General features: G+C 38.3%; 1 protein-coding gene across 1 annotated transcript in view; it reads right to left on the bottom strand.

Annotated features, from left to right (window-relative positions):
• LOC104915579 (maestro heat-like repeat-containing protein family member 2B) overlaps positions 1–12,761 on the bottom strand; it is a 445,385-nt gene that overhangs the window by 345,852 nt on the left and 86,772 nt on the right. The gene's annotated exons all lie outside the window — the stretch shown is intronic.

Below are 12,761 nucleotides of genomic sequence, written 5' to 3'. Positions count from 1 at the left end.
GCATTCATTGCACATATTCCATTTTCCTACTTTACCTTTTGTGCTTGTCTTGTCCCTGCATCTGGGGCCCAAAGGTTGCCTTGCACACCCACAAGGGCACGCTGCATCCTCTCCTGTTCCTGAAAGGCACAGCGTCATGGCATCGCTCCTAAGCTGAGACTGCAGCTCACTGCCAGCACTGAAATGAAGGAGGAAGGCTTGCACAGATGGGCTCCCTCCTCAGCTGGGAAGCAAACAGCCAGAAACCTTTTCTTAAAACCCTTCTCAGCTGTGATTTGCTGTTTGATCCACATGCAGATAGCTAGCTCCCCTCTGAGCTCCAGGGTTTCTGTGAGGGCTCCAAATGCAAGTAAAAGGGGCTTTGGGCTTTGTGCAAGGGTGAAAGTGTGGACTTTATGTAGACATAACCTCCATCAGCCTGAAGCAGTGCAAAGAGCCCTACTTCATATTATGTGAATAAGTTGGAGAGTAAACCAGCAGAGCAAGAAGTTTGTGTTTCATTGCTGGTTCTGCCACTGTCCTACTGTGAGACATTTTTCATTCTCTGTGCTACAGTTGTCTCCATCTGCAGGGTTCTATTACTATTTACTTTTTATTATATATAAAAATCTTTTAATGTGCATTTCAAGAATCAAACATGCGGGCAGGATTCCCTTTCTGTGGCCGCATTCTTTCTCCCTTTAGAAGTACTTGTAAAGTATTTAACATCACACACACTTCACACTATAACTTAGGTGAAATCACTACAGACATCTGCCTGCTCTATTTTTAGTGGAACATTAGCTTTATCCTTGTCAAACATCAGGATATGATGGATATTAATGTATGTGTTTACAGAACTTGTGCACCAGTGCAGTACTAGATGTTATTTATACTAATCAGGAATCAGAAGGAACTTGTTATAGTAGAGTTTATAAAGAAACTAATTGACATAGTTTGTAACTAAAAGTAAATATTAATATAATCTTGTAAAATACTTTTGCTTTCCTCTTTGTTCTAAAGAATCAGATAATAGCAAACACCAAAATAATTAAGTTTTATTAGATAATCTTGAAAGTATGAAGGCAGTAGTTAAAACTCAATTGTATTTTTATAGCACTGATGGGAATCTTGAAATTAAGCCACAAAATATTCAACTGCTTTTTCTTTTTCTTTTTTTTTTGGTTTCTATTTCACAGAATCATTCTTAAGCATCAGTTTTTTTTGACAACCGAAACTTGATTTTCCTTTAACTTTTTTTCAGTAGTGAAGATGCATGAAGTAGAAGGAAAGACAGATGGATCTTCTTGAACTGAGAAGGTTATTGCTCACCAAACATGTTTCCACCAGAGAGACATTTATGTTTTCTGGCTGAGAGTTAGAAGCAACCATAAATATATGATAAGCCAGTCAATGTTGTTCAATGACACTTCTGTTAATTTGCATAGGGTCTATCTAATGATGTTAGTCTATAAAACATGAAGATTATATCTCCTGAATCACTCTCTGTTCTGAAAATGACTCATAGTTCCAAAAGGTTGGTTTAAACTTAAACAAAAGCAAGAAGGTACAAGAGAAATATTATGAACCTATCTACATTATTTTTGCTTTTCACAATGTATTTTTAGTGAAACTTTTGTTCCAGCAAAGTCTCAGACTGTCCCCAAGGCTTTGCGTAAAACCCTGAGTCTTTGTTCCTTGAGACTATGTTTAAGCTTCCAGAAATTTCTTTTAAAAACTTGATAAGTCTTTTTTTTTTCTTTTTTAATATATATTGTAGTGTTGGAATTGCACCACATTTAGTTGGGCTGCTGTAAGTAAAGTGAGTCCTTTGTGATTCAAAAGGAAAGGCAAGATGTATGGAGCCTGTGGCAGGCCTGCTCTTATGCTTAAAGAGAAGATTAACAAAAGGCATTCAGCATGTACAGTCTGAACTTTTCCTCAAAAAATCACTTCATGCACATATGCTTTTGTCACTGAGTCTGAGGCCAATAATACGAATATATGTATGTTAAAAATCTTTGGTATGAATATTCTTTCCCTATGCCCTACAGTTCTTGAAAATACATGACTGTTTCTAATTTGAGTATCTTCCAATGAACAGCCTCTTCTGAGTGCAGTAACAATTCATGCTGTAAGGTGCAGCCACACCTTAGATCCAGTAAAGACTCTACATAAGAAATGTAGCGCTCTTTTCCAAACCCCCTTGCTCACTATTTTTCTTTCTTGTCTCTGGATGGCCATTAAGTGCATGCCCTCCAAGCCCATTTTCACTGGAGACACAGGAGGCCAATTCATTGTTTGGATTCCCCAGTTTGCCACGTGCTTGCTTTGCAATTTGAACCAAGCCACACTCAGACCCTCCAACACATGGAGGAATTTCTGCCACGTAGGAGTCTGGCACCTCACTGTATTGTAGAATCTGAGCTTCTCTGTGCTTCTATTCTCTCCCCACCCAAGTATGATCTAAAAAGAAAAATCAGAGAGCCTTCTCTGTTTTACATGGACCTGAAAAAATAAACCTTAGACTGAGACACTCAAATGTTGTAGTAATGGAAGCCTGAAACTGTTTTAACAACAAACAGTTGAAGAAAAAAAAAGTCTATGAGGAAAACTGAAGTATGGGTATAAGGACACCTTCTTAGAGGGTTAGCAAGAATTCTGCCCCACTGGGAACATAATTATTAAAATAAAAGACTGAGAGTAGAGTGGCCCATGCAATAGCAAATGCTGGCTACCATTTCATATGCATGCTCAAAGCTGCTTTTCCAGATTAGATACTGCATTAGCAAAGCAGTACTCACTAGGCTTCCCGTGGAAGAAAACTGAAGCGTAGGTAAGAATTTCTCTGTCCGAATCTACCACTTGGGTTATTTTTCTAAAGTAACTCCATGAATTAATTTCTTTCCTATGAGAAGAGAAAATAAATGTGTAAGGGAAATAAAAAATATTGATCTTTATCAGCGTATGTGAAGCTGATGTAAGGCTTTTCTCCCACAAGTCCACAGGGAGACAAGCACTATCATCTCTAGGCAATAAACTTATTTCATGTACTGAGGAACTCCAATTTGTTCACTGTTAGCAGCTTGGAGAATTCATTCACTGGTCAAATGATACTTCACTTTGAGACTGATTATGCCTTAGCATTTGACTTAACTTACACAGATGTATTTATTTGCTTTGAAATATTGCTATCTACTTGAATATCAGTCCACACACTATACTGAACAAAAAAAACTGAGCTGCACACTACTCTTACATTCCAAATTAGAGCAGTCTTACTGTAACAGTGGTAATCTGAAAGTGATGCAAGAAGATAAATACCTCAAACCAGAAAAATAAAGAAGAACTCATTCATCGTTAGAGGGGCTATGTTGTTTGCTGGAAAGCCTCTTATGGATGCCTGGAGACTTCTTCTGAGCTGGATATACTAAGCACCAGCTACCACCAGTCAAAGTGGCTGCAGTTCACTCACTGGAGGGGAGACATTCAGGCACCTGGATACCTCTGGGGGTCACAGTTCATAATAAAATATTCATTATGTAGTAGTAACATTCATATGCTGCAGTTGGGTATGAATTCCACATTAAACACGGTTTGGTGAATTAACCATCTCATTTAGTGCAATAGGTTTTCATTTATCAAAAACTAAGTGCAGCCATCACCTCGGTCCTTCAGCATAAGATAGTACAATTATACAATAATCATTTCTTAAGGATAGTCCAACTGAGCTTGTATTGACATCTACGAGGTATGCTGCCTTGAAAGAGGTACAAATACATTCAGAGGTGGCATTCTGTATGTGCTGTCAAAATAAAAGTGATACATATTTTGTCTGGACGAACAGCTGCAGTTTCGTACATGCCTTAAGGAGACTGATGTTCCATTCCTAAGGACCCCCTAGAAAAGCGAATTCCTAAATAAAAACCTCATGCACTGAGATCTTTCTGCTATCTGCCACCCAAGACAAAATCTGTGCTCTCATCTCCAGGTCATCAGCCCATATGAACATTCATTCTAGTTAGAAAGTATGCTGTGCTGCTTCAGTGAGACTTTTAAAGGTCATCTTTCATCCCCTGCAATCCTGTGTAAACTGTCACTTCTTCAGAGCCTTGCAAAGTGTGAATTCAAGCATGCAAACCACTAACAGTATAGCAGGAACTTGCACCATCATAATGCAGTCACTCCTTTAAGGTCAGGCAAGTAGTTCACTGCCATACTGTCAGAGATACCAGTCGCTAGCACACTCCCAAATAACGTGTTCATTTCGGCAGAAAATGAAAGAACAATAAAAGAAAAGTCACTTCAATTGTAGGAGTCACCACGTGACTCTTTTGTAAAATTTACATAAATCCAATACCATCAAAGTAGTAAAACACAATAACGCATTTTGAAAATGAGACAGGTAGGGGTCTTTACTCTGTAAGCTGATTATGTGCTGAGGTCAACAGCACATGGTGAAGCCCGTAGCACACAGCAGAAGAGAAGCCTTTCCCTCCTTGCACCTCCCTGACACATAATCGCATTCCCCCCATTCCTAGCCACCCGCACCCACACCTGCCAGCTCTGAGCTACCCTTTGTGCAGAGAAATTCCCTGCAGGTTTGGAAAGGGCTGTGGGGAGCTCAGTCAGTAGACAGAGATGCCTCTCTTTGCTGCTGGGGCAAAGGCTGGGTGGGAAACGCCACCCAGCTCTGTGGGAAAAATTAGGGGGCCAAGAAGCCCCGAGGAGGGGGCACAAGACAAGTGTTGCGTACAGTGTAATGGTAGTCACAGTAGTTAATTTTGCTATAGCTTGGTAACAGACACATTTAAATGGTAACAATGCCCTAATACAGTTCTCTATTACCCCTCTCCAAATCTTTAGTTATGATAAGGATTTATTTATTCTCTGCTTGAAAATGTTTACTCAACAAGCAATAATGATTCTGTGCTGCCAACCCTCCGTGTCATTTGTGACACTTCCACAGGAACCATAATTTCCTTTCATGAAAAGGAAGAATGCTGGCAGCAACGCTCAGCAAATGAGATCATCTTTTCTGCAAGGCAAACTGCCTGGGAAAGAAGATTCCCAGCTCATAAATATATTTGAGATTATTTTCTTTCTGAGAAACACCTAAAGTTTTCAATGAAAAGAAATTAACGCAATCAAAGATAAATTTCTACTACAATGTTGCTATATATATGAGCTTTGTGTTAGCAGTATATAGAAGGATATAATCTTATATATATATATATATATATATATATATATATATATATATATATATATATATTCAGGACTATAGTGTGTATAGTCCTGAAAAAGAAACTCTGGATACTAACTTTACTCTTCCCCCCATAATGATTTTACAGCTCAGTGTTTGAAACCTTCAGAAAGGGCAAAGGAGAGCCAAGTTCAACTCCTTATTCCAAAGTGTATTTGAATTATTTTCATAAACTAAAATAGCTTCAACAGCAGAAGTAAAAAAAAAATCTAACAACAACAAAGAAGTACTCTTGGTCTTCACGGCAACTTTCATGGCCCTTTGCAAACTGCATCAGACTATGGTCAGGCAAGGCAGGGTTCTGGGGAGCTGGAGCCCATCCCTGCTGCCTTACTGGGGCAGGGGTAAGTGGCACTGGGCTGACATGGTGGTCCTGGGCATGTCAGGGAGCCTCAGCAGTGGACAGGGACAGGCCATTAGTAACCTCAAGCCATTAATGTGCTCAGGCCACTGATACACATTTCAAATCTTTTCTGGTTTGGCCATAGGTAAGCATGATTAATAAATGCAGATTGCTCACTGTCTTTACTACCTGGAGACTTTGATGAAGAATTATATATTTTTTAAATTTTAATGATTTCATTGAAACATCTAGATTGCCAGTAATTGCATTAAGGCCTCATATTAAGATGATCATGCACTCACAGAACAAAACGTACTGAAAAGAACCTCTGAAAATCACCATGTGCCATCTCCTACCCAAAGTAGAGCCAACTTTAAGTTAAATAGGTTGCTTCAAAAAGCCCCCTGGCATGGAGTTTCCTAAGCCTCCTCAGATAGCAGTTGGACTTGCTGACTTTTACCCTTATTCAGGCAAAAACAATCAGTTTATCTGCCTATCAGGTTTTCTTGCGTATCGTATGTTCACGCTTTGTCAGTCAATATCTTGCTGGTACCAAGGAACCTGAAGCTAGGAAAGGTATTTCAAATGTGGTCTCAAACATGAAATGTGAATAATCACTATCTTCAGCTTGATTGATATACTTTTAATAGTGTAGTCCAATAGATGGTTGGTCTTCATCACCACAAGGGTATAAAGCTGCCTTGTGTTCAACTTGCCTGTAGCATGCCTTCCTCAGAGCTGTTATCCCTATGGATGCATGAGATCACTCCATCACAGGTGCAGGACTTTGTTTATATTCATGATGTCTCTACCAGCCCCATTTCTCTAGCTGTTGAAGTTCCTCCAAGTGACAGCCCAGCCCTCCAGGGTATTAACTGCTCGCTCCAGTCATTTATGAAAGCAAAATCCTACCCCATCAGCTAGATTGTTGAGGAAGATGTTAAAAAACATTATCTCTAGCATCAGCGCTTGAAGGATGCATCTTCAACTTTTAAACTTCTTCAACCATTTAAACTTTTAAGTACCGACCTCTACACTTCAAACCAAACAATCCAGTCAGAATATAATCCTAGCTTCTTAATCTAACCATCCAGTTTACACCTCTTTTGTTTGTCTATCAGAATTTCTAACAAACTAGAACAAAAATCTAGCTAGAATCAAGGTAATCTACAGGCTCTACTCTTATCCATAGAGCCAATCGTCTCACCGCAGAAAGTAATCAGGCTTGTCAGGCACAATAAATCCACACCAGCACTTTCCGTTTACCTTTCTTCTCTTTACGTGACTGGAAAAGTTTTACAAAAACCATTTGGATGTGGTGCTCAGGGACATGATTTAGCAGAGGGTTGTTAGAGTTAGGGTAATATGGTCAGGTTGTGGTTGGACTTGATCTTTAACATCTCTTCCAACCTGAGCAATTCTATGATTCTATGATTCTAACAGGTTGAGGTAAGGCTCACCACCCTTCGGTTTCAGAATCTTTTCTCCTACCACATTTGAAGATGAGCATGACATTTCTCTTTGTCAGCTCATCAAATTGTGTTCACCATGACCTTTGGATGATAAAAGATACCTGGTAATGACATCTGCCAACATCCTCAGCACCTTCAAATGCATTAATCCCATCCAGGCCTATCAATTTCAGCACCTCCATTTAAGTAGTGTCTAACTTGATAGTTCTTTACCATTTGTAATACCTCTTTCTCTCAAGCTTTGCTACTGGACAAAAGGAGCCTGATAAATTTTACCTTGCTAGTAAAAACCAAAGTAAGGAAGATACTGAACCTTTTTGTATCCTTTGGTACAAGACTGCCTATCCCATTCGAGGTCCTCACTGTATACCGAGCTGATACTTCCATATTTGTTTTGGTAGCTTGACACTGCTTCCAGCTTCTAGCCTCTATCCATTTCTTTTCTACGCTTAACCTATCTTTTTTCTTTCTTTCATTCTTCTGATTTAAACAGAATATCCTTGATGTCTAGCCAAGGATATTTGGTGTATATTTGCCCTTCAACTTCTCATGAGATTCTTCCTGCTAAAACCCTGAAAAAGCCCATAAAGTCCTAAGTTGTCAGACTACTATTCCCTTTCCTTAATTCCTTCAACATCATTCTATGGTCACTTATAGCCAAGTCTGCTGTCAAGCTTTCTCATTCTGTACCAGCTCTTACATATTCAGAAGGTCAGGTCAGTGGAGCCCTTTCAGTCAGTCTATCTACCTACCTGAACCACAAACTTGTCCCCCATGTACTCCAGAAACCTCATAAATTTCCTGTTCCCTGATGTGATGTCCATCCAGCAGATGTCAGAATGGTTCAGGACTCCATTTGAGAAGCAGGGCCTATGAGACTTCTTCCAATTCTTTAAGGAAGGCTATGCTCACCTTCTCTTCTTGTCTGCGCAATCAGTAGCAGAATCCTATCACTATGTCTGCTTCATGGCTTCCCTTCTGATCCCATAAACTGCTGACAGATTTGTCCTTTCCACAGCAAAGCTCCTTGCATCTGAGCAGCTTTGTTATATAGAGCACAACTCATCATAGCACTCCAGTCAGGGGAACCATCCTACAACACTGTGACTGAAGAAGCAATTTTAATGCATTGTTGCAAACTACCCAAATTATTGACTGCTCAAGTGGTTTTCCTATGAATTTCATCTGCTTTCTAGCTCTGACTCAGTCTCTGATCAGTCTGGTAAACGGGTTTGATAGAACCATGCATGGAGATGGCACTTCTGTGCTTCCCTCTACTTACACTGCTGTTAGGTCACTTTTTAGATTAGCATCTCCTCCTCTAGTTCAGGAAATGGGAGATGTTCTTATGAAGACTGGAATAAATTTTCTTGTTCTATAGCTAATGGAAACCTAACTTCTCTCAGTTGCTCTAAGGTTGTGAAGTAGCATTCAAAAAGATCATCTTAATCCACTATTTGGCAGTGCAAGCTACACACATGGACCAGCCTCCTGCTTATCCTCTTCTTTCACAGACATTCTCTTTCATTCTCATTTCATATTAAATTTCTGGCTGAAGATAAAGCTGAATATTTGGTTCAAGCAGCAGAGCCACCTGATATCTATTTGCAGAAAACAAAACCAATCTATTGACAAATCAAGGACTAGATTTTTTATGTATTCATTTAACACAGTTATTCAAAAGAGTATTTCATAATGTTTTATAAGAATAATACCACACTAATCTGAGAAAACCTCTCATGGCTTTGTCCTAAACAGACTGCTAACTATCACTGCTATTGTATTCTAAACACTTTTAAGAACTATTACATAACCCTTTCCTTCCTCATATCCTACCAATAATAACATTCTGTATCATTCACAGAACATAAATCTAATTTTTTATCTTATATGATATTGCACCTATACTGCCAGTGGGCATCTGCATACAATCTACAGCTTTCAAGTGGCTCCTTCAAGTCTAAGTACAAAGGCATATATACATGTCACAGAAAAAAAAAGACCTTGTGAATGTTTGTTCCTAGTTGCTAAAGAATACATCATAAATACATATATAATGTAAGGGAAAATGATCTGAAATTCATTATAAGTTAATATATTCAATATATAGAAGAACAGGAAACTGGAACTTAAATTGACACGACTCTGACAATGCTCTGACAAATGCTGTTGCATTTCCCTGCACAGCAAATCCTTCAACTATAAAGTTGAGAATACACTCAGAAAGACTCTTCGAGAGCCTTTTTTTTTTTTTTGTAAGGCTCAAAGGTAACATGAGTACCAACCCGAGAGGATGAGTTGGGTAGCTGCCATAGTTTAATAAATTAAATAGCTATCGCCACCTACTGGCTATTTTGCAATATAAATATTTTAAAATTTGATTTCGAGCATAGGAAATCAAATACACGTTTTATCCATACAAAAATTATGTACACTACTAACAGAATAATTCACTGGTTTAATCTTTTTCAGTAAGGACATTATACTTGCAGTTTTCACCGCTTGACAAGACATGTCAATAAAGCAGTGTTGTATATTCACAAATTCCATATTTGGATAAAATTTAACTATTAATAAATGTAATTATTGTCCCAGTCTGTCTGTACCTGCTTCCTTTTACACATATACAGGATGTCAGATGTAGGAACCTATTTCTGACGTAAAGCACAATGGCTCCTGATCACTGCATGGGTGTAGGTGTTAGAAGTATTACCATATTTAAGCAAGGCTATGGCCATGAACTAGGTGAAGAATACAATAAATATATTCTATCATTTGCATTGTTAACAATCAATGGAATTAACTGCACTCAATGCCTTTCTAATTCTCCAACATCTAAGCAGCATTGAAGAATGACATCATATTCTGAAGAAAATAATTCCATTTTAGGAGCACACATTTGCAATAGAATTTTTCAAGATAACCCAAAGCAAAATGAACAAGATGTGGCTCAAGGAATTTTGGTAAATGATAAGGAGAGGATGGTGTTAATTCTGGTCCAGACCACGCTGTGCTAGTGAAAACAAAAGAACAATGGAGAATGAAGAAAATCACATTCATTCACAGCAGCACAAAATTTTTTATCTCCTGCTTTGTCAGCTGATTGTTCTACAAAATCTAATGCACATTATTCTACCAATTCAGACAGTAAAGCACTTCTTCTAAGCAAATTATGTAACTTAGTTATTAAAAATTATTAATGCAGTTTGCCTGAATTTGTACTGAAACAGGTCAGAGTTCCTAGGTAACTGGCTGTATAGGTAGAGACAGCAGCCTTTGTCTTCTAAATGATGATGGTTTGCTTTGGGAAACAGGTTTCTTAGCTCAATTTAACCAGAATCACAAGAAGATGTTTGCAAACACCCTCAATTAGAGTCAGTTACACAGCATGGATGTTCTCATTCAGTTGTGAAGTAATTTTGCCTTTTGGCTTACTATGCAATAAAATGAAATCACTCTACTCCAGAAAGAAATTATCCACAGGAGAGTTCAAGATTGAGTAATTTAGGTGTATTGACTTTATGTGTTCAGCCAATTTCCTTACGTTTATGGATTGTTCCTGTGCAGACCAACCCTCTTAAGTTTCACATATGGATATGTCAGGCACAGTGTAGTCAAGAAAATTTACGCATTCAGCAGAAACTCATATTAGATAAATGTCCTGTAAAACTTGGCAGCAACACTCAGCATTTCAAGTGAGACACATACCAGTAAGTAATCTCAAACAAACAGCTATTTCCCTTTCAGAAACAGAAAGCTATTCTGCCCTTCCCTCCCATCACCAAGATTTATTTTGAGGATTCCTACTGAAAACAGAAAGTGTTGTGTTAAGAGTGCACTAATGCCATTCTGCAGAGAATGCTTGGAAAAAAAACAGGTGATGTTAGCTTATTTTAGAAATCATCTATAAAAATGTAAAAGCTATCATGACTCCCTAAACAACATTAGGTATTCAACCCTCCCCTGTGAGAAACTACAGAATAGTGAAATACTGCAATACAAAATTACTGTAGCATCACATTTTGTCTCTTTACCGAATAAAGATTACTTTCAGGAACTCATTTGGCCATAGCTCTGCTATAGCATTTAGCTTGGTAAACAAATGTAGCAGCATCCAAAATGTTATTTCTCTGATACCAATATAACTATACTACAGGTTCACGATAGTCTGGCTATAAAATCTTTTTGTTTTATTCTTTTCCTGTGCCCTCCTGCCCTCTGATAACTATGAAAGTTACATGCCATAAGCATTCTGGCAGCTTGAAGAGGTTTAACTCTATGCACAGCATGACAAAACACAGCATAGAATATATGAAGGATGTGGTCTTTTGTTTCAATACAACCACACTGCTAAGAAAGGTGGGCGGAGGGTAACAGTCATTTATCTCTCTGAGAACAAATCTGAGAGCAACCATGGGATGGCGGTCTCGATTCACACAAGTACAGCTTAAACACCAACCTGCAGGAAGACTCGCAGAGACACAAAATAAGCACATCCAGCCACATGGTCTTCATCCAAACGCACAGTTCATTTCTTCAAACGTATATTCACATTCTCTGTGCTCTTCAAATTCTAATTTGTATATTATTTTCTATTTTCATTTGCTAAGTTCTCTCTTGGGCATCAACTTAAAATACAGGATAGAAAAGATACAGTCATATGTATCTTATCAGATAGAGAAACTGAGCTGTAACATTAGCAATGGCAGCAGGCTAAAGGAAGAAAACACTTAGAATCTTGGTGATATCATTGCGATTGCCTTATAGTTCCCAGTACATAAATCCAGTTGTGATGAGTTTAATAAATCATGAGCCAAACAGTCTTCAAGTGTGTCACAGACAACCCGGAGTCTCTAGGCAAAAGCAAGAGGTCAGGCAAACATGAATCACATCAGCAAGATCATGAACAAACAGCAAACAAATAAAGCACAGTTAAAATATTCCAAATTTCAGGTCTACATTCTAAAATCTTACCAAGTTTCTCAGATTTTTTTTTTTTTTTTTTCCATTAAAGTCCATTCTGTGAAAGAACAGCAGGCATTAGAACACTAAAATTAAATATCTGCAACTGTGTGGGGACAGGCCATCAGTCTTTACAGCATTACAGTAGGTCATACAAACTAAGAAAAAAACTTCATGATACGCTGCCAAATCATTGACCTGAAGGAACATATCTCAGACTTGCTTGATCAGTCCCTGTATCCTAGGGGATATGAAAATGTTTACACTGAGACACATAAAATTAGTTAAGGCTCTAGCAGATTTAAAGTCCAAAGACTTTGGTTATTCTGTATCTTTTCAGTCATTTGGAATTTCCCTCAGCTTTCTCTGAAGATTAATGCAAGTTAAAACAAACACTTTTATTAACTTCTGAGACTGTACTCAGCCTCAGAATTTCCCCAAAGGGGGATTTCCAACACACAGCTCCAGCGTAAAAGCTCAATAAGTTGCAGAACATACTTCTCTAATGGCCACTGGATGCTCTAAGCTGCTAACATTGCATTCAGATTTTCAGAACTGCACCTATGAGAAGAATTCCTACAGAGCAGATGCAGCTAATCTTATCAAAGAACTGGTTTTACTTGTAGCATCCTACAGTTAGAGAATAAAAAACATCAGAAAGGCTGATTTTCCCAGTCATTCCTGCATGCTTCATTTTTACTAAGCCTCCAGTTTCTTCAACAAGCACTTTTTTTTTTCT

Source organism: Meleagris gallopavo, chromosome 1 (genome assembly GCF_000146605.3).
Source record: "Meleagris gallopavo isolate NT-WF06-2002-E0010 breed Aviagen turkey brand Nicholas breeding stock chromosome 1, Turkey_5.1, whole genome shotgun sequence".
NCBI classification, from domain to species: Eukaryota; Metazoa; Chordata; class Aves; order Galliformes; family Phasianidae; genus Meleagris; species Meleagris gallopavo.
Note: the sequence above shows the minus strand (reverse complement) of the source record. Positions and strands in the feature narration are given on the sequence as shown.